The sequence below is a fragment of the Camelus ferus genome, chromosome 7 (assembly GCF_009834535.1).
Source record: "Camelus ferus isolate YT-003-E chromosome 7, BCGSAC_Cfer_1.0, whole genome shotgun sequence".
Lineage (NCBI taxonomy): Eukaryota > Metazoa > Chordata > Mammalia > Artiodactyla > Camelidae > Camelus > Camelus ferus.
This window is the reverse complement of record NC_045702.1, coordinates 28,500,682-28,527,398: the sequence shown is the minus strand read 5'-3', so window position 1 is coordinate 28,527,398 and position 26,717 is coordinate 28,500,682. Positions and strand designations below refer to the sequence as shown.

General features: G+C 35.5%; 1 long non-coding RNA gene across 1 annotated transcript in view; it reads right to left on the bottom strand.

Annotated features, from left to right (window-relative positions):
• Window positions 1-1,455: 1,455 nt before the first annotated feature.
• The window catches only part of LOC116664868, an 89,504-nt gene continuing 64,242 nt past the window's right edge, over window positions 1,456-26,717 (bottom strand). Inside the window, exons 8-10 of the long non-coding RNA XR_004321364.1 lie at window positions 14,106-14,301; window positions 3,433-3,588; window positions 1,456-1,571 (exon numbers count right to left, since the gene is read on the bottom strand). This is a non-coding gene — a long non-coding RNA (uncharacterized LOC116664868). The remainder of the gene's footprint in view (window positions 1,572-3,432; window positions 3,589-14,105; window positions 14,302-26,717) is intronic.

Sequence of the window (26,717 nt, the reverse complement as noted above, 5' to 3'; positions counted from 1 at the left end):
TGCTCAGGGACTGCTTGACGGCTTGCCAGGCAGGAGGAGAAAGTGCAAAATATCACTAATTGTGCCCTTTTCTGCCTCCCCAACTCCATTAGTATAATAAAAGTTCTTTTCCAGGTCTTGGAAAATAGGAAAGTATAAATGTTTCAGGAAGTGCTCCTTAGGAAAATATAGAAGAAGTATTAATTGTCTCCAGTTTCCTATATGTGGACAACTTGGTTAGTCCAGTTAGACACCCATTTGGTGGACTTATAAGTTAATGTTTTCCTGTTCTTGGTCATCCTTCCCTGCCTCCCAAACCTGTTATATTACCAAACAAAATTGGTTTCTGTTATTTAAAAAATATCCTTAAAGTAGTTATGGATTTTCCAGAGCTGAGCTTCACATATTTAGAAAATAAATATTTTCTCTTACATTTGACAGATTTCTAATTGCGTGTGCTTGTGATTTGCTATGTTATGCCACATTTTATTAGGCAAAGTAACACTGGGACTGAGACTACTATATATGACACATCTCTGAAGGAAGCTACCTGGGAAATTGAAAAAAAGATTCTAGTATCTTCAAAAATTATGATCCTGGCAGAAGTAATTCATTTTACGCTGAAGGATCTTAAATGGGTCAGATTTATCTTTGAAGCATCAGGAAAGATATGGAGAACAACTCACTGACTTTTCTAACAGAGCTTTCAGAGGGATGGAAAACAGCTCCAAATTAATGCCTTTGATAAAGACTTTAATAGGGATGAAATATAATGTAAAAGTTGTTATGTGGACAGAAATAATAAAATTCACATTCAAATGCAAAGAAAAGTTCGCTAACCATAAATAATAGTATTTCAGTTCTTTTGAACACAAGAGAACTGTGACTGCATGCTTCCTGGTGGATATTTTGCCATTTTTCTGTAGAAAAATATGTGCTAAAATTTAAAAACAAGGCATAGAACATAAGATAAATACAGAAAGCTAATACCTGAATATAATTACATACACATCAGATGAGAAGAAAATAGACTTCTTAGAGAATCGTTATAAAATAACACGTGTTAAGAAAAACAGAAAGAAGGAAACTCACTATTCATGGTAAGTAGCTGCCACAGTAAAATGAATGTACTTGGAGAGTAACTGTCAAAGTCAAGTGTTCACAGCGTGTAGAGCCCTCACTACTATTTGATAGGTAAGAGATATAATTCTACTCATAGCATTAAATAAGTGTTGTACCATATTTCTTTAGGGAAGAAAACGAACAAATATTTTCAGATTTGAAGGAAAAGTCCAGTTCTGGTGGGTTAATGGTAATTTTACTTGGTTCTTCATATTTAATCTACTGGGGCCCTCAGGGGATAGGCTGGTGGCCAAAAGACTGAGGTGGTGACACAAAAAAATCCGTACTGGATGCATGTCTCACAGCTTTCAGCATTCCACTTTACCTTAGGATTTCAGGCTTTGGGTCCCTCTTGCCAGCATCAGCGTTTACACTTGGAAATGTTCGCCGGCCTCTTTTAATTCAAGTAAGCATCCAGCTTGCTGTATGCCTTTTCAGACATTTGGAAATCTTCAGGGGTTTATCATTTACTTCTCAAGAGAAAAATAATTTGTATTAATAATGAGAAAGTATCCCCTTCTACTGCCAATATATTCATTTTGTAAACACATGAGTTCCCTTTGATTTCTGAGTAAGTTTTCCATCATTTAAATTTTACACATGAAGACCTTTAGTGTCTTTCTTAGTCCCATTAAACAGGCCACTCTTAAGAGCCATGACCTTTCTGAGGGTTGACAGAAGTGGACTCAGAATTGCCCAGTCTAGATTTTTCCATAGAAAAATATTTCTATGAAAAGAAAGATTTTCTTTCTTTACATTGTTATGGAAATACTATATATATAGATATATAGATATAAATATAAAGTAAAACAGTAACAACCCTGTGGCTACACTATGACAAGTATTCACCATGCTGTTGTAACAGGAGCTTTGTTAATTTAGAGCAGATAAATTAGAGTCATCAACTCTTTTTCCGCCAGTTCTCTCTAGTGACATAACTGCAGGAAACTTTATCTCTTTTAAAAAAGATAAAGCAGACATCTCTTGATATTAAGAACATTGCATTTCCATATTTAAAATATGTAGCCAATTCATCATCAAAATTAGATCTGATTCACACCATCATATACGCAACAAGAACTAATTATGGTCAGGGTTATTAGTAAGAAAATGATGGGGCATGATGGGGGAGGGAGCAAGAGCTAAGAAAGTTTTTTTTTTAAACCAAATTTCAGTTCCCTGTGACCCACAGATGTAACTCTGCACTTAAGTCTTTGATTACTGTGGATTTTGAGATTTTATTTCTGACAGAATATAAAGTATGTAGCTTTGAAAATAAATCTTCCTGGCTTAAAAAAAAAAAGTCTGGTAGGTAATAATACTCCTGTGATTTTTTTCTAATAATGTTTTCAATATGTAAAGTGCAGTTAGTAGAACCCATTTAATTTTACTCAGTAAAGATTTTTATCACCTTCTGTTACCATATTGGCTCTTACTTCCCTGGATAATAATTTTTGTTTGATGAACATCTATATTTAGTTTGAGCTCTGAGGACTTAGAAAGTCAATAGCCTTAGTCAGGAAAATTATATCTCTAGCTAGAAAATTCATGTATTTTGGACACCTACTTGTTTTTAACATAATTTTCCTAATTTTATCATGACAATAGCTCTGAAGTATCATTTTCATACCTAATTGTGAACAAAACTCAGACTCAAACAATAAAGTGACTTTACCAAGCCAAATGGCAGAGACTGGACTCAAGGTCACATATTCTGATTTTTAAGTCCAATGCTCTCTCCATGATTTCACAATGTTCCACAATAAATTGGAGGTTTGTGGTTGTTTCAAGTCACGCATTTTTAGAAGAAACGTAATTAAATCCTCTAGGGAGAAACTTCTTTCAATTGTTTTCGAGAGACTAACTCCATAAGGGAATATTTTCTTCCCCAACTTAATGAATGTTTTATAGCAGGAAACTTTTCCAGGTTGTAGAGTGTGAATCAAGGCCACGTAGGGACAAATGAAGCTGCCTAGAGGAGGCTAGAGAATGCGGTAAAATATGACGAAGTAAAATGCCAGACCTTCAGATGACCATGGGGCATGTCTCTGTCTGGAAAGGTGAGAGGTTGGGTCATTGTAGCCAAATGTTACAAAATAAGCATCTTTTGCTAAACCATGAGAGTCACCCTGACATAACTAATTAAGGTGCCCTCAGTCTTGACAGATAATTAGCAGGCAGAAATGACAGATTTTCACCTAATTCTCCCCAGAGCCGCACCAGAACTGAGTACAGATATCTCAGTGTGATTATCTGCCAAATGAACTTTGTAACATTAACCCACAATATATCTCAGCAATTAAAAAAATAAGTTACTGTAGATATACTTACATGTATCTGAGCTTATGAAATATAGACATTCTAGGACCACTGAGTGGTGTATAAATCACACATATCAAGTCCTCTGGTTCTCTGGTCCAGGGGCCTTCCTCTTGCGTCACAGGCACCAGCCAAAGTTTGTCAGGCAGGATCCTCCCTGAGCCCTCCCTGCAGACACAGGTTTACAGCTCTAATGGATTTCTTAATTCCCTGCTGGAAAGGAACTGAAAAGCTAGTGAAAACTGTATCATTTTCAATCTTTTAAATGGCTTTTAGGTCCATGCTAATAAATTTTGAATGCATAGTTCATAATTTTCGGTTCAAACACATAATTCTTCTTATTTTGTTTACAGTCTCAAGAGTTTTAGCATAAAATGCTATTTTCATCATTCTAGACCCTTTAGAAAAATCACCTGCCAGTTTGACTTACAGGTAGCTTTGTAAAAAAAATATTCTAAGAAAAACCTTGTTATTTGTTATTACTAAACAAGCTGTCAACTTTTTATTCAGATACTTTTAAAATGTACATGGGAGGGTAAAAAACAAACAATAGCGTTATATTTAAACTGTTTTGTACTCTAGTTCTGTGTTACTATGTGAATAATTTTATTTGTTATGAATTATGCTATAGAGATGGTGGAAACCATTCCAGAAGGTAGCATGGTGCAGTGAAAAGTGTGCTGCACCAGATGCAGGTAATTCTAGATTCATTTCTGTTTCTTGGCTGTGTAAACTTGAGTCACTCAATCTCTGAGTTTCACATTTCTTATCTATGAGTGGAAATAATAATATTTGCCTCCTACACATTATTTACTGATTGAGTTATACCCCTCTGACACTAATTTCATGACTCCTTGTCTTAATCAGAACAACTGCTAGGTAATGGAGTGATTTATACTGAGTAGAGGAAGGTATTTTAGTTACAGCTGGAAATAACAGGAGTTGAATATTCATGGTGAAGGCAGGCTTACAGCGTCTCAACTCCACGCTGGGCAGACCTCACCAGAGCACTGTGTTCTGTGCTCACTGCCTAGCAGTGTACACTCCTCAACGTGACTAAAGAATTCTTTGGTTTTGGGTCCTCTTCTGGGAACAGACTTGGAAGAACTGAAGATATTTTGCTTGGAGAATGAAAGAATTAGGAAGTTGACAGCTATCTTTGATTATTTGCAGGATGGTCATGTGTAGAGGGATTTGGACTAATTTTATGAAGCTCTGGAGGACAGGACGAGGCTGAATAGGTGGAATTTATGAGAAGTGAACCTCTGATGTCACATAGAATAATTTCTAACTGTTAGACTAGACCTCAAAATGGATTGAGGTAATGAATTTCTTAATACTATTGGTGTTTAATCAGAGTCTAGACAGATGCTTTGGGAAACTTTTATTAAAAAAATTGACTTAGATTATATTTTAACTGCTAAGGCCACTTCTTTCATTAATATTTTATAATTTTGTCATTTTTATTACCATTTACTAATATTATTGGTTAATTGTTAAATCATTAGAATAAAATGATTTTTATCCTTCTCCATTTATTTATAAGAGTATATACCTTTGTTTCTAGAAAACAACAGATGAAAATCAAATATATTTCCATCACTACATTGTTCTAGATCATCTTACATTTTCTCAGATAAACACCAGGCTCGTATCTTTGAAATATATCTGACTTATTGATAATAAGAATTTGTTGTATTTTATGCTTTATCTTTTCATGGTTTTTTGTGGGTTGTAAGAACATTTTTTTCACCTTAAGTATAATTTTACTTAGATATAATTAAAGGAGTAAAGACTGGAGATATCAAATATTTTAAGTCCAATAACGAATGATGTCCTTATTCCTCCCTCTAACATTCTGAATAGTGGTTCTCCATCTTATCTTTGCATATTTCAAAATTCAGGAACTTCTTAGTTCTTAAGGCATCTCTGGCATCTTTGGATAGGTCTTACTTCTAGAAAATCCTTCTTTTACATTGAGCTGAAACACTTCTCCTTGTCACTTGTTTTAGTTTTGCACATTGACACTATTCAGAGTTATTCCAACCCATTTTTCACATAAACAGCTTTTTGTACATTTAAAGACAGTGACTTTGATGACTCATCTCTATTTTCTGGAATTCCTGCTGGGTTTTGAGTATCACATCATTCTGGCAACCTCCCTCTGAATAATCTGGCTTTACACATCCACTTTAAGGTATATTGTTCAGAACTGGACATAATCCTACTACAGTTTTGGTCTGGCTAAGAGGAGCAAACAGGACTGTCTCCTCTCTTGCTCTATTATCTGTCCACTTCTATTAATACAACCTAAAGTTTTAATGGCTTTTGTGGTAGTTGGAACTCATAACTGACTCATTCATACTATTTATTGAATGCTCACTGTTGTGCTGGAGTCTCTTCTAGGCAAATAAAACAGTGAACCAACCAAACAAAAATACATATTATAGAAGTGTGTTTAATAAAAACTTCACTCATTTCCATAAGTTCTGTTATTAAACCATAGTCTCCACCTTGACATATTGTAATTATCATTTATCTACATGTAAGACTTTGCATTTTTAAAAACTGTTTCATCTTGAAATATATAGTATATTATTTTAAGATTCTGAGATTTTTATGGAATTTTGATGCCGTTATTCAATGCATTTAATTAACTTGGCAGCGTGAGCAAAAGTGATAAAATTTGTATCTTTCTTCACATTAGGAATTAAAATTAGCTGAAGACAGAGCCATGTAGCACTGACTACAACACTCTAGAATAATGTGTACATTATTCAGGACCCTTTGGGTATAAACAATTAACTATGTGTTCATTAATTGTCCACCTGATTGTACCTACATCTAATTTGTATTGCTGCCTTTTGTGTGTGTATGTGTGTGTGTGTGTGTGTGTGTGTGTGTGATGATGTTAGAAAAAGTTTTGCCAGAAGACTTGTTGAAGGCTTCTTTGTCATATTTAGAGATAACTTCATGATGAGGCTTGATGCTCTGTGCTTGTTGCAGCTCAGAGCTGGTAGATCAAGAGGATAAAGGAAGTGGCTTGTTCCTTGTCTCTAGGCAGAACATAAGCTAATCTGATTATAGTCACTGATTTCCTGAGAGGAGCAAAGACTGACAGGCCAGTTGTCTAAGGGACTGTTGGCTCAGCTTTGATGCAGTTATGGTCAGTATTTAATATTAACACAGGTGAATGGAGCACAGTGACAGAGAGGAAACCCAAGCAGTGGTCAGTTCTTAGGAGTCAGGGGGGTGGGCAGAGGACACTGATTCTCTCTGGGGCTTTCTAACCCAGAAGGAGGCACAGTATGAGTGAAAATGGAAGAGGGGCTTGTGTTCTCTAGTTGGATGTTTATAGGGATGCCCAGAAGGTCATCAGTCAAAGCTAAAGAGCGATGTATGCCATACGGAGAAATACAATGTGGTAAATGGGGACTGGGACAAAATTTGGAGGGATCAAGATGGAGCATTTTTTGCCTAGCAGATGGAATTTACTGCGCACTGGCCATCTATCAGGCACTGTAATGAGCCCTGGAAAACGCAGTGATGAATGTCAGATTGTATACCTTTACTCAGGGATTTTATAATCGAGCAAAACAGGAATGTGGAGATATTGTGGTTAGAGTGAGTCATACATGGATGCATGGGGAGAAGGGCTGGTGTCAGGTACTGAGGGAGCTGGTGTGCTATTCTAAGGAGTATGGGTTCTAATCTGCTGAGCATAGAGAGCTATCAGAAGACTTTAGGTAGGAATGGAATGGAGTAATATTTGCATTATAAAAACAATTGCTGGCAGGGTGAAAATAAAGTAGAGGAAAAAGGTCTAGGGGCATTTTTTTATTTGTGTCTTAAATCTTTTTATTCTCAGCCAATTGAGATTTATCAGTGATTTTTCAGAGAGACTGGGCATGTAAGTGAGTCAGCCCTGGGTTCACTTGTAAGAATGATGAACAAGATTCACAAGAAATAAAGACAAAATCTGTTATCTCATGTAGTTTCTGAGTGTCCGGGATCTGGGAGAGAGAGGCTTAGCTGGAGTGGTTTGGCTCAGGGTCTTTCACAAAGTTGCAGGCAGGATGCTGGCCAGGACTTCAGTCATTTTAAGGCTTGACTGGGGCTAGGTAATCAATTTCTGAGAAGGCTTCCTCATACATCTTTTGGTTGAAGGCCTCAATTTCTTTTGGTTGGAGGCCTCAATTTCTCATTGGACGTTGACAGAAGGCCTTAGTTTCTGTCACATGAACCTCTCCTAACAGCATCACAGCTGGCTTCCCAAGAGAAACTGGTGGGTGTGGGTGTGTGTGTGGGGAGAAAATAAATATAATAAATGAGCATGGCTTTATTCCAATAATATTTTATATTAAAAAAATCAGCCAGCTGTATTTGTCCTGTGGGGCATAGTTTGTGATGTCTTCTCTGCATGTGTCCCAGTTCTTTGACTTGCTGGTTTAGAACTCTTCAGGAAACAAACTAAAGTGTGCACAGTTTGTTTTAAGTGCCCACAAGCTGGTGCCTGATCTTGGATTCTTTCCCTAAACATTTGCATGTCTTGCCTCCAATAACACAGTTCAGCATTTGCACATGATCTGGTCTGCAGAATCTATCTTTGCCCCAGTTTGGACAGTTGAAAAGCTTTTTGTTCAGATTCCCTTTGGGGCATCTATACTGTTTTCAAGAACTGTTGATAGCAATATGGCATTTTCTTGGTAAATTCTTTTAGTGCCCTGAAATATGGTGTACCTGTACCTGGGAACTTGAAATCATTTAGGAAATGCTAGATTCTTATAGTCTTTTTTCTCTTCATGGACTTCAGCTCTTTTTTCCAGTATCCTAAGCTTCTCCCTTTCAAATTTATATTCAAAGATAGGTTGGGTAAAGCTCTGTGTTCTGTTTATCATCCATGATTACTCCACTGTTCTCACGGTCATAATGAAGACCCACGCCACACATACTGCACCAGTAACTGGCCCTTTCCTCTCTTCAATAACCCAGTTTAAGGCAGAGAAAGAGGGGAAGGTATATAGCTCAGTGGTAGAGTGTGTGCTGAGTATGCATGAGGCCCTGGGTTCAATCCCCAGTACCTCTGTTAAAAAAAATACATAAATAAATCTAAATACTTACCCTCCAACCAAAAAAATAAGAAAACCCACCTCCCTTTATTTTTCCTTTTACACCAAACAATTAGAACAGCACTAACTTTTAGTTTTAACTAAAACTGCTCCCACTGAAAAAGACTGAACATATTTTTGAAGAATATTTATTTGGAGGGTAGCCAGTCCAAAATCTCACAACTCCAGATCCAGATCTGTCTTCAATAAATACCTCATTCAAACCATGACCTTGTCATTATTTCTCTTTCTGTTACTGTGGACAGAGGAATATCACCCTCTCCTATTTGCAATTCCAATACTTTTAGGGGATAAATGAAAAGAGGTGACTCAGTAATAGTTCCACAGTTGGAAACAAGCCTTCCCACCTGAGACCCAGGAAGAATTCAATATAAAGATATTTAAATTACTTATATCTAGTACTTGCCTTCCTGTTTACAATTCTGGTATTATTCCAGTTGTATCTATTCTAAAAATGAGCTGGCAGCATATTACATCAAGGAGAAGCGGGTGGGAGTTGATTGTTAAAAAAAATCAGGTTTTTTTTTTTTATATATAGGAGTTAAAATGTATATAAGAGTATTGCATTGTTTTATTTGAACATTAAATTAAAAATCATCTTAAAATTCAAAATACTACCACTTTTGTCTATTGAAAAATAGATAATACATTTAATTTTAATATGAAGCACATAAATGCTAGTCCAGTTTGAAAAATTCTGAGAAAAAGGTTCTAACCAAAAGCATTCTGAAATGCTTTTTCACAAACAGCTGCTCTGACTATTCTGATTAGATAAAGAAGCCATTTATTCTGCTGTGTTGATATTTCAAATCCTGCAAGCACCTTGCAATAAAAACCTTGCAAGCACCTCACAATGCTAGTGTTAAAACTGCTGTGCATCAAATTGTACTTTGAAATTTTATTTACTAGACTATTAGAACTACTTAAAAGCAAATTATCTATTTAATTTACATATTTGTTACAGTTGTTTACTTATTTTAGGTGCAAATATATAATTCATTTTTAAAATACAGAGATACTGATTTGAAAATTGAGATGCGATATGAAAAATTGTGGCACATTTTTTAAAAGGATACAGCATAGTTAATATAATCTTGAAATTTGCTTTTGGAATGTGACTCCTGGAAACTTAGAGACAAAAGATTGATTATTATAAAATTAGTTGGAGAACCCCCATAACATGTTATCATTTGGTACAGTTTACTTAAGCTTATAAGAACCTGTTTTGGGGAGGGGTCCCACAAGGATTCCTATTAGGACTACTACATCTATCAAAATGGCAGAGATGAGGAGATGAAGATGGATACATCTAAATGTTCAAAAAATTATATTAGAATATTGTGCCCAATAACAAATCAACAGGTTTTCTGCTGAACAACTAAATGGGCTATTAAAAAGCAAATTTTCAGCAAACTGAGACTAGAAGATGATTATGGAGAACTTTTGAATGCCAAAAACAGATTTTAATTCTGTAAACAGAGATCTATGTGCTGAATAGGTGGGGCCTGTCTCTTTCAAAGAAAATAAAATGAGTGTAGTATAATTTTCCCGGGGACTCTGGAGATACCAAGCTATTTGGATAGAAGGCTGTTTATTGTGATCCTCTCCTTAAATCTCTCTGTGCAGAATGAGCAGAGAAAATCTGGGTGATAAGATAAAAGAGGGCAGAAAGAGAAAGATGAAAAAAAAAAACAACAACTGATCTCCAATGAAGATTATATCAAAATACACTGAAATGGAGAGCAGATGAGAGGACTGTTACCTATGAAGCATAAATAACCTGGTTCCAGCCAACTTTTACTAAAATTTTGGCTAACACCATTTTTGAAGAGCCAGGTTTAAGCAGAAGTGATCTGTAGGTCAATTAGCCAAAAGAAAATTCACTCACTGACCTTGTTTCTTTTAGCTATATGAGTTTTAAATAGTTTTCATTCTGTTTTTATAACAGCTTTTAGAATAACGATCAGTTTGTTTCTTCTCTAATTTGCTAAATAATGATCCTTTGTTTCTGCTGGAGCTGAGACCAAGGGCCAGAGGGAGGGAAAAACGGTTAAGCATAAGGATGTGATTTGATTATAAAGAATTCTTTTCAATATATTCTTCATGAATATATTCTTTTCCTTTATGGATATATTCATGTATATAGTCATTTAAATTTGTATTTATAAGTAGAATTTATCTTTAGGAGTAAATTGTTATGAATATATTTTTCTTAGGAATAGGAATATATATAATTGGTTTCAAATATTTTAGATAAGCAGGAGTTTTACATGTTTCTCTCTCTCACCTCAGTTTTTCATCTTTCTACACCTCAACTGCTAGCTTCTCAGAATGGTGTAATGAAGGCAAAATAAGAACCAGTCAATGTTGTTAAGAGAAATAAGTAAATTAGTGAATTGCTTGACCTTTGTGGGGATGCAAACTTGTCAAAGGAAGGTTAATTTCTACCATTTCCTAAAGGAAATAGAAAGATGATAGACACTTTGCATATAATAAAAACAGAATAAATTAAATCACCTAATTTTTAGCACAAGTGTTTGGAATGTGCATTTTATAGCTGTGTTGGGTCATTTCTATGTTGGCTACTTCATTGTCAAGATTCATAATTTTTTAAAACTTTGTAACAGGTTTTTATTTTTGCTTTCTATCTATTACAGTATTTGAAACATAAAGAAATACATTTTCTCTTCAAATCTGGATTTGCATATAAATATCATTTGTTTGAGCTCAGCATACAGAGTGCCATGATTTCTTGGCCTATGTCTGCTCTGAAATCATCAAGCTGTGTCTGTCTACCCAGGGGCCCTGAGAACATGGAAGATAGCCAGAGTTTACAGTTCTTGGAAAACTAAAAGCAAATAAATTTGATAAGAAACATTTAATGCTGCCCTTTCTAACTTTGACACCCAGTTTTGCTTCTGCACATAACTCAGGCCTGATGCAAAATTCCTTCTTAGAGGAAAACTAACAGTCTTAGTTCACAGACTTGGTTTATATTGACCTCAGATTCTTCCCTTACCATGGTCTTAATCTGGAGATGGAGTTAGGGGACAGATGATGGAATGACTAAATCACTTAAGGCCCCAGCATTATCACAGTTTATGATTTTGATGTGAGATTGACTTAGAGCCTATTATTACCATTATGAAAGATTTGAAATCTTGCAATGGATTTGCCACTTTATTCTGCATCAAATGTGCAGAAGAGAAAGATCTTATGTATTATCCTCTCTTAGAATGTGTGTGTGTGTGTGTGTGTGTGTGTGTGTGTGTGTGTGTCTTTTTCTGAGTATGATGGAATGCAGTAAGCTAAAAGAGAGAATAGTGTAAAAACTTATATCAAGATATTCATATTTGATATATGTCATTCATGGATATTCAGATGATGCTACTAAATAAGCAAATGTTGAATTTAAGTAAGGAGGGTTTTCTTTTAGTTTTGTTATTTTCTTTGAGAGATTTAAATAAACCTACAGTAAATTCATGCATACACACACAAAAACAGTGTGTTCTCCAGTATTTTAAATCAAATGGCCTAATCAGTACTTATTATTTGTACTACTTATGTTGTGATTCGTTGTGCACCACTGAGTGTGAATGGATCAGCTGCAAACTTTTCTGGTAAACCCAATGTGCTGTATGAACAGGACTGTCTTCTGTGCATGCCATAATGTGAGGAAGGAGGAAAGTACAGCTAGATAACACCAGTACTAATAATTTTTTTTCACTAATTTAGTTTTCAGGAATTACATAACTTCCTCTTTTACCCTGACGGTCTCAGGAAAAAATTAAAAAAACATAAGTCAGTAAATTATCCTTTTCCTTTGCCTTCTTAAAGAGTTCACTGAAAAGGAGCTGCTTAGCAACACTTTTTAAATTCAGTCAGCTTCACAGGGAAAGCAAGTGACTGAACATCACCAGGGAACAATCTATCCACTTCCAGGCCATCTAGTTAGATGTAGTGAGTGGACAATTTGAAAACCAGATGCAAATGCTATTGTTCTGAGAGACTCATTTGGTTACTGAAGAAGGGAGTTAAAGGATGACTTTCATTATGACTAAACTAGAAATGAGATAGTCTTAGAAAGATAAGTAGCCTCCTGCTTTCTTGATTTCTAAATCTCTATTACACAGGAGTTCATCTGAAAGTCAGGAGGCAAGAGTTGAAATGACAGGGATCACTTCACTAGAAAAAGGGATGTTTCAAAGCTGAAAATATTAATAGAGCCTTACTAACATGGATAATTGACAGAACACTGGTCTGAATGACTGGAAAAAATGAAATCGCAAAATCTATTTAAATAAAGGAAGGTTAGTTCGTTTCAAATTCACACAATTATTCAAATTAGCTTAATAAAATATGTCCATATTAAATGTTCTTATTTATTTTCAGTTTGACGTGATATGTGACCAATATATTATTATTTCCTAGGTCTCTACTTACAAAGTAGTACAAACTTTTGCTTAAAGCAACAGAAATTTGTTCCCTCACAGTACTAGAGGCTACAAGTCTGAAATCAAGGTGTTGGCAGGGTGAGTTCCTTCTGGAGGATCTGACAGAGAATCTTTTCCGTGCTTCTCCCTTAGGTTCTGGTAGTTGCTGGCAATCCTTAGCATTCCTTGTCTTGTAAATGTACCACCTCAATGTCTGCTTTTGTCTTCATATGGTGTTCTCTCTTTGTGTCTCTCTGTGTCCAAATTTCCATCATCTCTCTTCTTATAAGGACATGAGTCACTGGACTGGGGTCCATGCTCATCCAATATGATCACATCTTAACTAACTACATGTGCAATGACACTACCTCAGGTAAGGTCACTTTCTAAGGATCCAGGGGGACATGAATTTTGGGGGTACACTATCAACCCAGTGTAATCACTACATTAAGCCATCAGCTTCAACTCCCCATGCTAGTGAGTTATTTGCATATGCAAAGATACCTACATGTTTTAAATTATTTCTTAAGAAATGAAATTTGCTTATCTATGCATTTTGCAACTAATTTCTTAGTGACTCTTTAATATTGATATGAAAAATATAAACTAGCTCATTCCCTCTTATAATTATCACACATTCCAAATTTATTAAATTAGAACAAATAATTTTATGGTTATAATTATACATAGGATTTATTAGTATAACCACCATCTACTTAAGAATCCCAAATTTTTTTGGAGGATAATAATCTGGCCAAAAAGGGGAATGCAATGAAAGTTTAATAATATTCAAAGCAATTCTCTTAAACAGCCCATGAACTCGATTTATTGTTCATACCAATATATGCAGCTATAATAAAGTTTTCCACCAAGATGTTCTATTGCATCCATGTGGATATTTACAATATCATGGCTGCTGGAGAAATAAACCATAAACTATGGCTGAATGGTATCACATTGAGTTCTTCTGATATTTCTCTATCCTCTAGTATTCTCAGACTGCCTTTGTTTTAAAAGCAAAAAAAAAAAAAAAAATGACATCCATACTGCTTATCTGGGGAAGTCCACTGCTTCCCTACTCAGTGTGTTTGATGAACCCCAGGTCATGGGGAGTAGAGATTACCTTTCATTTATGTCAGTCAGTGACAGTCCTCTTCTCTTGAGCTGCCACTCTGCTCATCTGCCCCTGCTGTCCTTTTTCCCTAATTGGCTTCATCTCATGTTGGACGTCATCCCTCTTCCTTCAGTTTTCTGTGGTATCATCCCGTGATTGTCACACCTGGCTGTCCTTTATTGACATTTTAATCACTGCAGAGAGCCTATGAAAAAACATAATGATCACTTATCGCTGTTCCTAGAAACTTCTCTTTTTTTTGTTTTTTTCACTTGTCAAGTCCATCTGGATGCCCCTGTCCTACCTCCATTGCTGGACCTAGTTTTGTTTTCTCAGTATCCTCTTTCTTTGAAGCTATTTCAAGAAATTCACATTTTCTTTTTAGTTATGTAGAATATTTGTTCTTTTTTTTATTAGTGTCTCTCCAAATCACACCTTGGGCAATAGTGAAGGTATAAAAATGGCAGTTAGTTACCTTTTGTGCTCAAAGAGGTACACCGAGGTATTTTTCTAAACAAAAAAGACAAGAGAAAACACCTCCTCAGATTAGAATTGGCATTTCCCTTAAAACCAAAGCCTCTGCGGTCAGTAAACCTTGAACTTATTCTCAGACTCTCCTCAAAAAAAACAATGCCTATTTAGCAACCTAAGGGGAGAAAGTCTCTCCAAAGCATTAAACAGAAGGAAGTGTTCTGAGATGTGTCTCTATACTTTCTGAGCTGCGTGACTGAAGGAAAGAAATTCATATTATAGACAACAGGAATAAAATGGACCTCTGATATTAACGCAAGGAACTTGGGGGGTAGAGGTGAGCGATTTCCAGCACCATGTGACTTATAGAGAGATGCTTTTGAATTTTATGAGGTGCAATACTTGGGAGCAGCTCTCTCTAATTATGTGGCTTCCATAACTGTTTTCCTATCCTTTTACTTAAGGAACAATCTATGCAGAATCTGTCTCGGTAAAAAAATCAACATGTGGTATAAATATAAGTAGGAATTTGCTTCTCATCATAATGGTGAAGTGTCACTGTTCATATTTTACAATTAAATAAACAAGAATGCAGAATGATGAATGACTCTCTACCCATATTTCATGATTGGCATAGTTGAAAAGTAAGGTCAATGAATCCTGGTTTCTGATTCACTTTTCTCATCTCTGGGTAAAGTTCATTCTCTCAAATATGCAGAAAACTTAGGCTGTTTTTATCATAGCAAAGAAATGTATGTGGTAAGGGAAGAGTGTTCATAGCCTACTCATTCAACTTGAGTGGCAAAGGATAAGATGTCTTCGAACTTCACAAATAAGTGTGTGATCTGGGTCAGTTAACTGATGAGAGAGATTTCTCTGTATTTATATAGCCTCTGTGGTCTGAAGCCTTGCAAACTGTACACTGTTAACTAACTTCCTACTCTTGTTTTCGCAGCGTTTAGGCTATCATTTCCTATCAGCCAAACGGTTGGGAATATGTACATAATAAATTAGGTTGAAGTAACTGGTGGTGGATTGAGATTAATGACATTACTTAGTTTTGCATCATCTTGCCAAATCCATGAGGAGTGACACAGTTAAACACAGCAAGAGAATGAGCTATGACTGAAACAGATAATAAGTATGAGCTGTCTATCACCAAATAAAAAGTGTCTGTGGTAATTATGGCCTCGAGTCTTCTTGCACCACAAACTATTGAAAAATATCTTCTCCCCGCTTCAATGGGGTGAGAGACACAGTCTCCTCCTAGTTATAATGTGAGAGCTCTTAAATGAGATAACATAAGTATCTTGAACAGTTTCTGGCATAGGAGGAGCAAAATAAACTTGAATTTTCCCTTACCATTGCTTATGAGGTTTTTAAACAGGTAGTAAAAGAAATCTTTTCATGAGGGCTGTAGAAAAAAATAATAATGCCTATGAAAACTTTGAGTAAAATTTCAGGATATTTTCAGCCTTTTTAATGAGAATGTTTTGATGAATTAGTTGGTTTTACTGTGATTTTTATAATTTCTGAGCTAAGATGACACTAAATGAGTCACCTTTTGAGGGTTTTTTTTTTTTTTTTTTGCCTTTTAGACATCCATATGGGTTAAATATTAAATTTGCTATGCATTTACCTAAGAAAACTATCCAGTACGTCCCAGCCCTCTGAATGTTTTGCCCCAGGTGCTGCCAGCTGGATTAAGTATTTGTCTCTAAAGAAGTATTGCCCTGTTAGTGTGTCTGACATTTTTTCACTTTCCTACCTGCATGACTTTTCCAGTTGCTCTGTGTACCCTTGGTCCTGTGGAATTTTTCCAGTTATTTGATTACTTTCCTTGATTTCCTCCCTGCTCCTTTTCTCAGTAAATAATCCATTCTTTCTAGTGACTTTTAGTTGCCACACTTGCAAGGGATTTACCTGCTTTGCTTCAGATTCAGATTCACTCTAAAGCCACACTTAGTAGATTTTAGATTCTGAAATCCCATGTACCTAGAATCCCATGTACTTCGTGGGATTGACAGGTTGTAATGAACACAAAGAAAAAGTCAGGGAGATTTTACCTGGCACTTCACTGATACCAGGCTCAGTTTATTTATTCATAATTATTCAGTGGGACCATCCGTCCCTGATTTGGAGCTGGTGAGTGTGTTGTGCATACAGCAAGTAGTAACATTTTAACTAGAGAAAGAAAAATTCAGCCCATCATCTGGATGTTTGGTCTCAGAAGCAAACAAGTTTACTGTTATAATCTATATTGTTAACCACATGGAATTATTAAACTAGTAGATATTTTATTTGGCATGGTTATTATCCAGTGACATAAAACATTAAAGAAACTTAGTAGAAGGAGTCACCTATAAGAAATAGGAATAATAATTTAAGACAAACAATAAATATATACATTAAAACATCCCACTTATCTAAAATGAAATAATTATGATGGTTACCTTTTTCTATTAAAAATATTTTTAGTCATGAAAAATCCATGTGTACTTAGGTAGAATTATATTTATACAAATTAATAGCTTCAAATAATTTTTATATGGTTGTCATATAAATAGGAGTGAAAAAATATACTTAGTTATTTCAGGCAAAGCTGATATTTTAAAAAACAAAACTGGGAAGAATTCACTCTTGAGTGTGCATTCTTACACTGCTAATGGAAGCTTGATTGTCATAAATGAAAGGAAACAGAAATATATGTATAAAAGATAGTTTTTCTTTACAAGTTTTATTTTAACTTTAATAGCAGTCTTGAGACACTATTAATGTTTAAGCAGGTTTAGAATTTCAACAGTAAAAGGATACTCTCTTGTTGCAGCATTTCTGTGTTTTTAATTTCAAAGCCTCTGTTACGGTGTTCACATACTGATTAAAGACATAAGTTTTTTCATTTTTCTGCTAATCTTTTAAGCCACAACTTGAATGATCAAAAGGGATGGTAAATATAAATATTTAACGTGCAGAATTTTATGTAACCATTTGTATTTATCTAGCACTTTGTTTCCAACTCACTCTCATATTGTTAGTCATTCATCTAGCATCCCTGTGCATGTAAGAGTATGAGCTTTGTTTCTTGTAGAGGAGGAAGGAACTAGCATTGAGATAACAGACTGGGGCACTGGGCATGTGGACTGTCTTCCTCTCTCCTTGATCCTGAAATATGATAAAAGACAAATCTATTTTCCTTATTTTAATGAATAACCTAGTCCCTATGCTGGATGTAAGATACGCTGACTGGGGGCAGAGGGGAAGAAACACATGATATTCAAATTAGTGGGGTTACGTATTAAGGGCTGAGTTATCTGGTGGAGGAGAATAGCGCTTCAACACATCCTTAGCACTTATTATGTGAGGTTGCACACATGAAAGTTAAAAGCGCCATCTTCTACTGCTGCCCCAATTCCACTCTCCACTACCCTTTCAGTCTTACCCACTTCAAATCATTCCCCACAAACACACAGCTATTAAGCAGATCTCCCTTAATGCAAGTCTGTCATTTGCTCCCCTGTTAAAAATATTTTAAAGGCTCTTGGTGGTCCACAAGAAGGAGGTCAAGTATCCAAATTACCCTCTGACCCAATGGGGCCTCCAGCCTCATTCAGCCCACCAGCCACTTCGTGGTTCATGGAATGAAGAATGCGGAATGAGACACCTCTGGGACTATGTCCTGCTTCCACACTCTTGCTCTCTTTTCCTCCTTTCTGGAACATCTTCTTACCAGAAAACCTTTCCTGAACACTTGTGAGGCTAAGTGTCCCTGCTCTAGGCTTCCCCAGGACTCTGAGTGTCCCTCTGGTTGGCAGGACAACACAGTGATTGATATTTCAGGCCTCGGATTGAGTTTTATCTTGCAGTCTGCCCTTTACTTTCTGGGTAACCTGAACTTCCTCAAACCTCCCATTGCTCATCAGCAAAACGGGGCATTCATAATAATAACAGCACTTATCTCAGGACGTTCAGTGAGGTGATGCTTACAAATCACTTTAGCATACTTCTTTGCACATACTAAGTGTGTAATAAATGTTACAATTACAGTGACATTTTTATACTATTTATCATTAACAGTAATTATCATTGCTATAGCATCTTCTACGTTGTTTTGACATAAGATAGATTAACAGGAGGAAAAGAAACAAATTTTAATTCATTTGTACAGAGATATCATAGAAACAGGACCTCTGAAGTAGCTAAAACAAGCAATCTTTATACTTGTTAGACCAAAAAAAAATTTTTTTTTTTTTTTTTTTTTGTATTTGACAGGACAAAGAAATTTCGATTTTAGATGCTCAGTTAGTGAAGAATCTAAATAGAGATTGGTCTTGGGGTAGTAAATTAAAGAAGTAATAGGATTTTTTTTTATAGGCTTCTTGGCCCAAATTCCCTTTCTGGTGATTAGGGAGTCCAACTTCTAGATGCTTGGAGTGCACTTTTCACATAAGAGATTTATTTCTTGCTTTCAGGGAGACAGAAAAGAGGGTCAGAGTGTCCCTTTTGCATTGGCCATTTCTTAAATAACTTTGATTAAAATAATATGCCATTGTGGCATATTTTGGGGATGGCCCACCCTGAACCCCAATAGAATATATTTATATGTGTGTGTGTGTGTGTGTGTATATGAATTTGTGTGTGTATATATGTATTTGTGTGTGTGTAAAACACAGCAGGACATCCAGATCAAGCTCAATATTTTAAAGTCAAGAGAAGCATCCCACGAAGAACTCAGTGGAATTGCAGGAGGAGGTAAAAATTTGATCCCTCTCTGTAGTCTCACCATACTTATAGCCAACTCTGTGGCACTGAAGCTCAGTAGGTTAGAACAGGAACTTTGGAGATAGATTGCTGAGGGTCTCTTCCTTGCCATTTACTGAAAGTGTCCTCTTGTATAAGTTATTTCAGTATTTTCATCAGTTTACCTACCATATAGGATGGTTGTGAGTAATGTTTCAGAAATTGTTGCTCTATGTGGTCCCTTTAATTTGGCTCAAGATTTAAGAGTACTAGGAAAGATTCTATTTTAACTTACCTTATCTCATTTATATGATTGATTTAAAAAAGATGGGAGGGGGGTGTATTGGATGCTATGGAGAGAGAAAGACTTGCACTAATCCTTTGTTCCCACACAGTTCCTCACCCTTGATTAAAAGCAGGATTGCCTCATGCTGTCCTCAAGAGAGGAGTGGCTGGTGTATTATTGGCCCTTCTTGGGATCATGACTTGACTAGATTTGCTACCTCTCTAGAGCACTAGACACCAGAACTCCAATGGCTTGGCTTGTATATGCCAGAATTTCACCTGAACAGAAAGAGTGTGCCAACAACTGGTGCCTCAATTCCTGATGAGGATCATATATTATTACTTACCCTTTGGTCTTATTATCTGAAAGAGGGTTCATCTCCCTCAAAATTATGTTAGAAATGGAAGTTTTATTGAAAAAAATCTTTTTAAAGAAGAAAGTATCTATTATTGGCTCATCTTTTAAATTTGATTTATGCAGTCTAAACTTAGTAATATTCTGAATTGATGCTTTTTTTTGTAGCTGGATCTTATGAATGAGTACAGATTTGTCACTAATTTACTCACTTCAAGTAGTACCAAAATATAACATCTAAACTTAAATATAGTAAGTATGACTTTCAATTTCTTTTCTCCCAAGGAACGATGTCACAATATTATTTTGGAAACTCCCCATACAGAGTGTGAAAAAGCCGCCTGATGTTTGCCGTGTAGCAGTTCAATCAATGTCATTCCCACTTTCCTCCTGGGGAGTGTTCTTCATTCATAGCGAACTGTTCTCAATTTCAAGGTCTGAGGAAAAGGCTATATTCTTAGGGAGTAAATCATGTTATAGTCAAGCTATCACTATCAAAACAAATTTTTGGAGCAGCTGAAAATTTATATTAATTTATGAATATATATTCAAGCACCATATTTTTATCTTCTTAATAATAGTGGAGACGAAGATGGTTTATATACTCCACGACCTTATTGTTGAAGAAGCAGGTGGTATTTATTTATTAGTGGGTTGTAAAAAGAAATATCCTCACTCATCTCTTTGGAAACTAGAAATTAGTCCTGAATTCTAAATGCAAATATTAATCAAACATTGATGTTTATTAGGAGTTTTTGTTTTACTTTGAAACTATGTAGTCTATTTAATTTTCTTATTACACATATGGAATATTGAGAAAATAAGCAAAACTTATGACTATATTCATGAGCTTTGACTTGTGATTAATAATAAAACAGTGTTTTAATATGTAAAATATTCATATACTAAAGCAAAATAGACTTAGATATGTAGATAATTCAGTTTCACTGGCATTAGTAGTATGTTTCAAAGCAATATTAAAGACAAAACTTTTATGTTTAAGCCAAAGATCATAAAATGTTATAAAAGTAATTTATTATAAACATTTTGACATCACACAATTACACTAAAAGTTCTTTTTCTATTTCTCATTTCCCTTCCTTTCCCAATCTAAACATTTCCTTTTCTATTTTGCATTACTTCTATGTAAGAAATTTTCAGACTATTCACTCTTAGCTTATATAACCTAGCAAGAAAAATACCATGAATCGAATGCATGATGACCTCAGGCTGAAGCCTGTCTTGTGTTGCTGTTCTCTGAGGGAAGACAAATCCAAGCATCTTAACTAGATTTATAGATTTCTGTTGATTCACCACAGGGATACTTTAGAATGTCTCAGAGTACAGTGGTTTTGTGATAACCAATGGAAGAAGTTATGGCCTGTCACAGTTCGTGCTTTAAGTTAATTCCAGTTACTCTTGTAGTGTGTATAGCAAGAACAAATATTTTGGTACTTGATAGTAGCATGAAAGAGTGCAGGACCATGCACTTCTTCTCTGGTCTCCAGATGGGAGCTTCACTCCCCCCGCCCCCCAGACTCTGGAACCCTTGGAAGAGCATGTCAAGAAGCCCTGGTGTTTACACCCCAGGTGTTGGGGTGGGTACAAGGAAGACACCATTGCACACTTGGGAAGTTTATGGTCTACTTGGGGAAATGTGCTGTTATTTTGGTGACTAGAAATAGAGATTCATAAAGGTTACCTCAAATAGTAAGATTGCGGTTATTGTACATAAGAATGAGGATGAGAGTAGTGTAACAGAAATCCAGAAATAGGCTAGAGATCATAGAGATGAGAAAGTAATTTAAGATCTAGGAAAATCCAGTTAAACTTTAGTCCTCAGCAGGAGACCCTCCATTTCCTGCCACTGAAGTCTACACTCTTCCTTGTTTCTGCTTCTACTATAATCATTTGCTTCACTTTTGAACACCTTTTATTTATTTGTTTCAACTTACTTTTAACATAAACATAATCATCTTTTTACATGCAGCCCATTCTGACCCCTAAAGCCTCATGACCTCCCATATTGTGCATATTTCCATCTCCTGCTCCTGTTACCAACTCTTCATCTCCTATAGCTCATGTTCCTAAGAGAGGAATTTGTATAAGTTTTCTAATTACTGTTATGCATACCTGGTTAGAGCTTTAGTGCTGGCCAACCTGTAGATTTGCTTTTCTTTGGTCTGTTGCTATTCCCTGGTCCACTTCCTAAGTGGTGGGATCTTGTAGTACAGTATGTGGCTTCCTAGAGGTAAAGAACTACTTGAAGTTACTCCATCATTCTGTGTTAAATTTGTACATACATTAAGAGTTTTCTTAGAAAACAACTGTGGAAGTGGAAGGCATTATGGTTAAACTGTCCAATAGAGGAGGAAATGCATAATGTTCAGAAAGTTAACACTGTGTTTGCTATGTAAATTAGGTGACCATAATTAAAAACTTTGACCAATGAAACTGAATTGTCTTCAAGGATCCAGAACATCATTGAAGACAACAAAATAAAGAGATCAATGACTTAAAATAATAAATTTTAGAAGTGAAAATGACCTTAATAATTATCATGGCAAACCGCCCAATATATGAAGACTGAAATACAGATTGAGGTAGATATTAGAATCTAAGTCTACTGACTTTAAGCTCATTGCTTTTTTCACTCTGTCTCACTGCCTACTTATGCAAACTTGTGAAAAGAAAAAAGCATTTATAACATAACAGTTTCCAAAGGAAACTGTATGCTTTGCTTCATATTTCAAAGTCCTTCACATTATACACGTTTCTGGTGAACGCCATTTATGGTACAGGCTAAAAGAAAAAAGGGCAAAGAACTTCTAAAATGTATGATTTAATGAGTAACATCCACAATTACTATATTTATGATTAAAATTCACCCTTGAAAATAGAAGTTTTTAAAGTTAATCAGAAGTGAAATTTTTAGCTTTGGTTCAAGATGATTGATTGATTGTATTTAACACTTTTCTTTCCTAAGAAATCACAAGAATGATAAAAAAAATGTTTTAGAAGACATACAAACATACAAAAAATGCATATAGGAGCTGACAGATGAAATAGTACCGAGAAAGCCACAATTTAGAATATGTTCAGGTGTATGTTGATTAAAAAGGAGGTAATCTGCCTGGTAGAATCTCGGAGAAGCTCTGAATTCTGGAGAGGTGATACTGTGGAGGTGGAAAACAAGATTAGAGTCTGTATGAAGAAGTCATCATTCCAATTCTCCTTCTAGCAAATGAGCGACAAACCCTTTTCATTTTGTCTATGTAGGATTCAATCAGCATAAAGTGCAATCTGAGGCCCCTCATGCTCATGCTCATGCTCAAGTGGGGACTGCCATCTACAAGCCCCTTCTCCACAGACAGAGTTTGCAATAAACATTTCTATTTCTTCATTCTTAAATGTCTACAGATTGGAATATAATATGAATATGAGTGAGCCCCAAGGTAATGAGAAGAAATATTAGAACTAGAGAACAAATCACAGGAGAAATGAAATCTGCATTCTTTGCATGTTTTTCCTCCATGAACCCTGCAAGGCCCTCACAACAAAGATTTGGAGAATCCTGAGAAGTCTCTCTCATGGTGAAAAATTGGATAGGGAAGAGTGCCGCTGTAGGAGGGGCATTAAATTCCATCAGGACACTTTTCCTCTATCTGCTCTTTGGAACAGGAGGCTTAATCTGGGGAGAAGGAAAACAAACACTTTTGCTCTTAGAACAATAGTGAAAACAGATTGCAGCCGGAGAAGAGAGCCTGAATAATCTATCTCTAGTTGAGGAGCAGGGAAGTACTTGAATTACCAAGCGTGCCAACATATGAGTTGAAGATTATGGTATTTAGATATGGATAAGACTTTTTTTTTAAAGAATCAGTGGGGCAAACATTTAAGTAGAAACAAGATATTTGCATTGTCTCAAAGTATCACCACTAAATACTATTTGTCAAGGATGAAAAAGTAACTTTATAATGAAAAAAAATGGCAGACATCACCTAAACCAAATGACCAAGTTTAACATTATTAATAATAACATATATCTACATCATGAACTCCCTGAAATTGTGCACTGAAAAGAGACTATCATCTCTATTATAGTCATCTCAAAAACCCATATCCTCATTCTAATTATAAAGATATATCAGACAAACTTAAAATTTAGGAACTTTCTACAAAATATCTGACAATTACTCTTAAAATGTGTCAAAGACATAAAAGACAGGGAAAATCTCAGGAAGTATTACAGATTAGAGGAGAATTATGACAATTAAAGGCTATGCAGGATCCTAGATGGGATCCCGAAATAGAAAAAGGGAAAAGTGTTGACACTCAGAGTCTCCAGTTTGGTAAATAGTATTGTATCAATGTTAATTTCTTATCATTGATTGTTCAACAAGGCTAACATTAGGAGATTCCATGTGAAGGATACAGGGGAACACTACTATTTTTACAACTCTTCTCTAAATTTAGAACACCTATTTTAAATCCAAGGTACTTCAAAATCAGAAGCTAATTGTATGTCAATTATACCTCAAAAGAGTTGTCAAAAATGTTAGAATTTGAAAAGGACTCTAAGGCATCTAGGAAATAATGAGATGAGTTAGTTAAGTACAAAGAAAACCAGTGGCAGATCAGAAGATTTTTTGAGAGAGTGGTACAGAGATTAAAAGGAGATTCAAAAAATATGTAATAATTGAAAGCCTAGAAAAATATTCTAGATACAGTAAAGCCATAAAAAATGATAATCCATTTAAATTTCATGATAAAAACTTCTCCTTTGTGGGGCACAGGAGTCATAACATTGGACCTATAGAGTAGGAAATGGCATTTTAGCACTTTTCTTGGATAGGGAGAGAACTAGGTCCTTATCAATTATCAGTTGCAACCTGATCCTTACAGTTGTCATCAGCTTACATAATGTGAAGTCAAGAGACATTGTTTATTTTTTGTGTGATAAGAAATGTAGGTTTAAATACATGACTTGAATTTGCATAGTTGACCAATCAGAGTAGTGATTAAACGATAATAGTAAAAGTAGATGAGGAGGTATAAGGGAGACCTTCCTTATCTATCCTATTAGGCAGTCAATAGCTAATTTATAAAGTCAATTGCACAATAAAATTTAAACACAGAAACATTATTTGGAAAAGATAATTTAGTCACCCAAAGAACTAAAACTAAAACAGAAAAAAAAAGTGTATAAAAAGTTTATAGAGGGTATGGGTTGATTATGAATGAAAGGGGAAGGTTGAGACAGAGGCTTATAGTTCTTCCTTGTAAACCTTTCTATGATCTTTAACCACATATTTGTATATATTACTTTTATTTGGACTGACCTGTTAATATAGCTAATAATCTATTACAGCCATCAAACTATGACCAAATAAATATGTGCACATATATTTTTCTTTTCTTTTATATGTATACGTATATACATACATACATATATACATATACACACTTATATGAAAGAGAATCTTATACATTCCATATTATAAATGACCAAATGTAAAGCTAAATCACCAAGAATAATTTCTAGCAACAGATTCAGAAATTGAAGTGGCAGCTGTGTTCAAGTTAATTATTTAAGCAATGCCATTTTTTTCTAAACTGTCTAGGCAATGAATTGGTAGCACTTTTCTTAAATTGAAAATCACCCAGGTCCCACGTCTAGAGCTGATTTGAACACAGCTAACAAACTCATTTATTTAAAAGTCTCTTGAAAATCACTTGTTTTATTGAAAACCTTTAAGTTTATAATTGAAAAATAATCCAAATGAGTGATTCTTTCAGGAGTAGTACTTAGTAAGTAAATGTTTGGGATAATCTGACTTGAAGGCTGGCTGATAGTATGATAGCATATCAGCTATCTTAAGACAATACTGAGTGGATTGAATGTTTTGAGGAAGTTCATTTACATCCTAGTATTGGATAATTGAATAATAAAGAAGTTTACATAAGTGTTGTCCTAAATAGGTTCAGGTCAAATGCTTTTTCACAGTCCCTTCCCTTGATGGCTCGCAAATGACGTTCTTAGGAAAGAAGTCATTTATGTTTAGAACTTAACCAAGATGCTACTTGACAGCATTTCACTGTGGACGGAAGATCCTGACAAATATTTTAACTGACAGAAAATAAGAGTTTGGTGCTAAAACCACATCTTATCCAACTGCATAGGTTAATACAGCTGCCATAATCGAGCATTAAAAGGATCTGCATAATTTTACTAACTGAACAACTTGTGAGGCCCAGCTGCTGCTGTCTCTTTCTGATATTTATTCAGAGGGACTCTTGCCCAGCTGTCCACAATTTCCTGGCTCTCAGACCATTTACTAGGCTTCAGATAGGAACCTTGTATTCCCTTACTCTGACGACCTGTACTGGATATATACCTCAGGTGTTGACCCCCAGTAATCTTTCTCAGAAATGTTCTGGTAAATCCCATTCTGGCTTCACCCATCATTGTTGTGTGTCAGAGACCTTCCCCTTCCACCAGCCTCCCAACTGGGAAGGAAAATGGCAACTTCGTGCATTGGCTGGAAGCAGTTGTGGATGTTCCCGACCACTCCCAACCACACACATGCTTCTGGACCTACTTTCTCACTTTCTCTTCTTTCAAGTAAGAATGATAGCATGAGCACTGGAGCCAGAGTTTTTCAAATCCCAAATCCACTACTTACTAGCCATATGCCTTTAAGTGCACATGTGCCTGTAGAGGTTTCTTCTTTCCAAGTCTCAGTTTCCCCATCTACAGAGTGTGAATAATT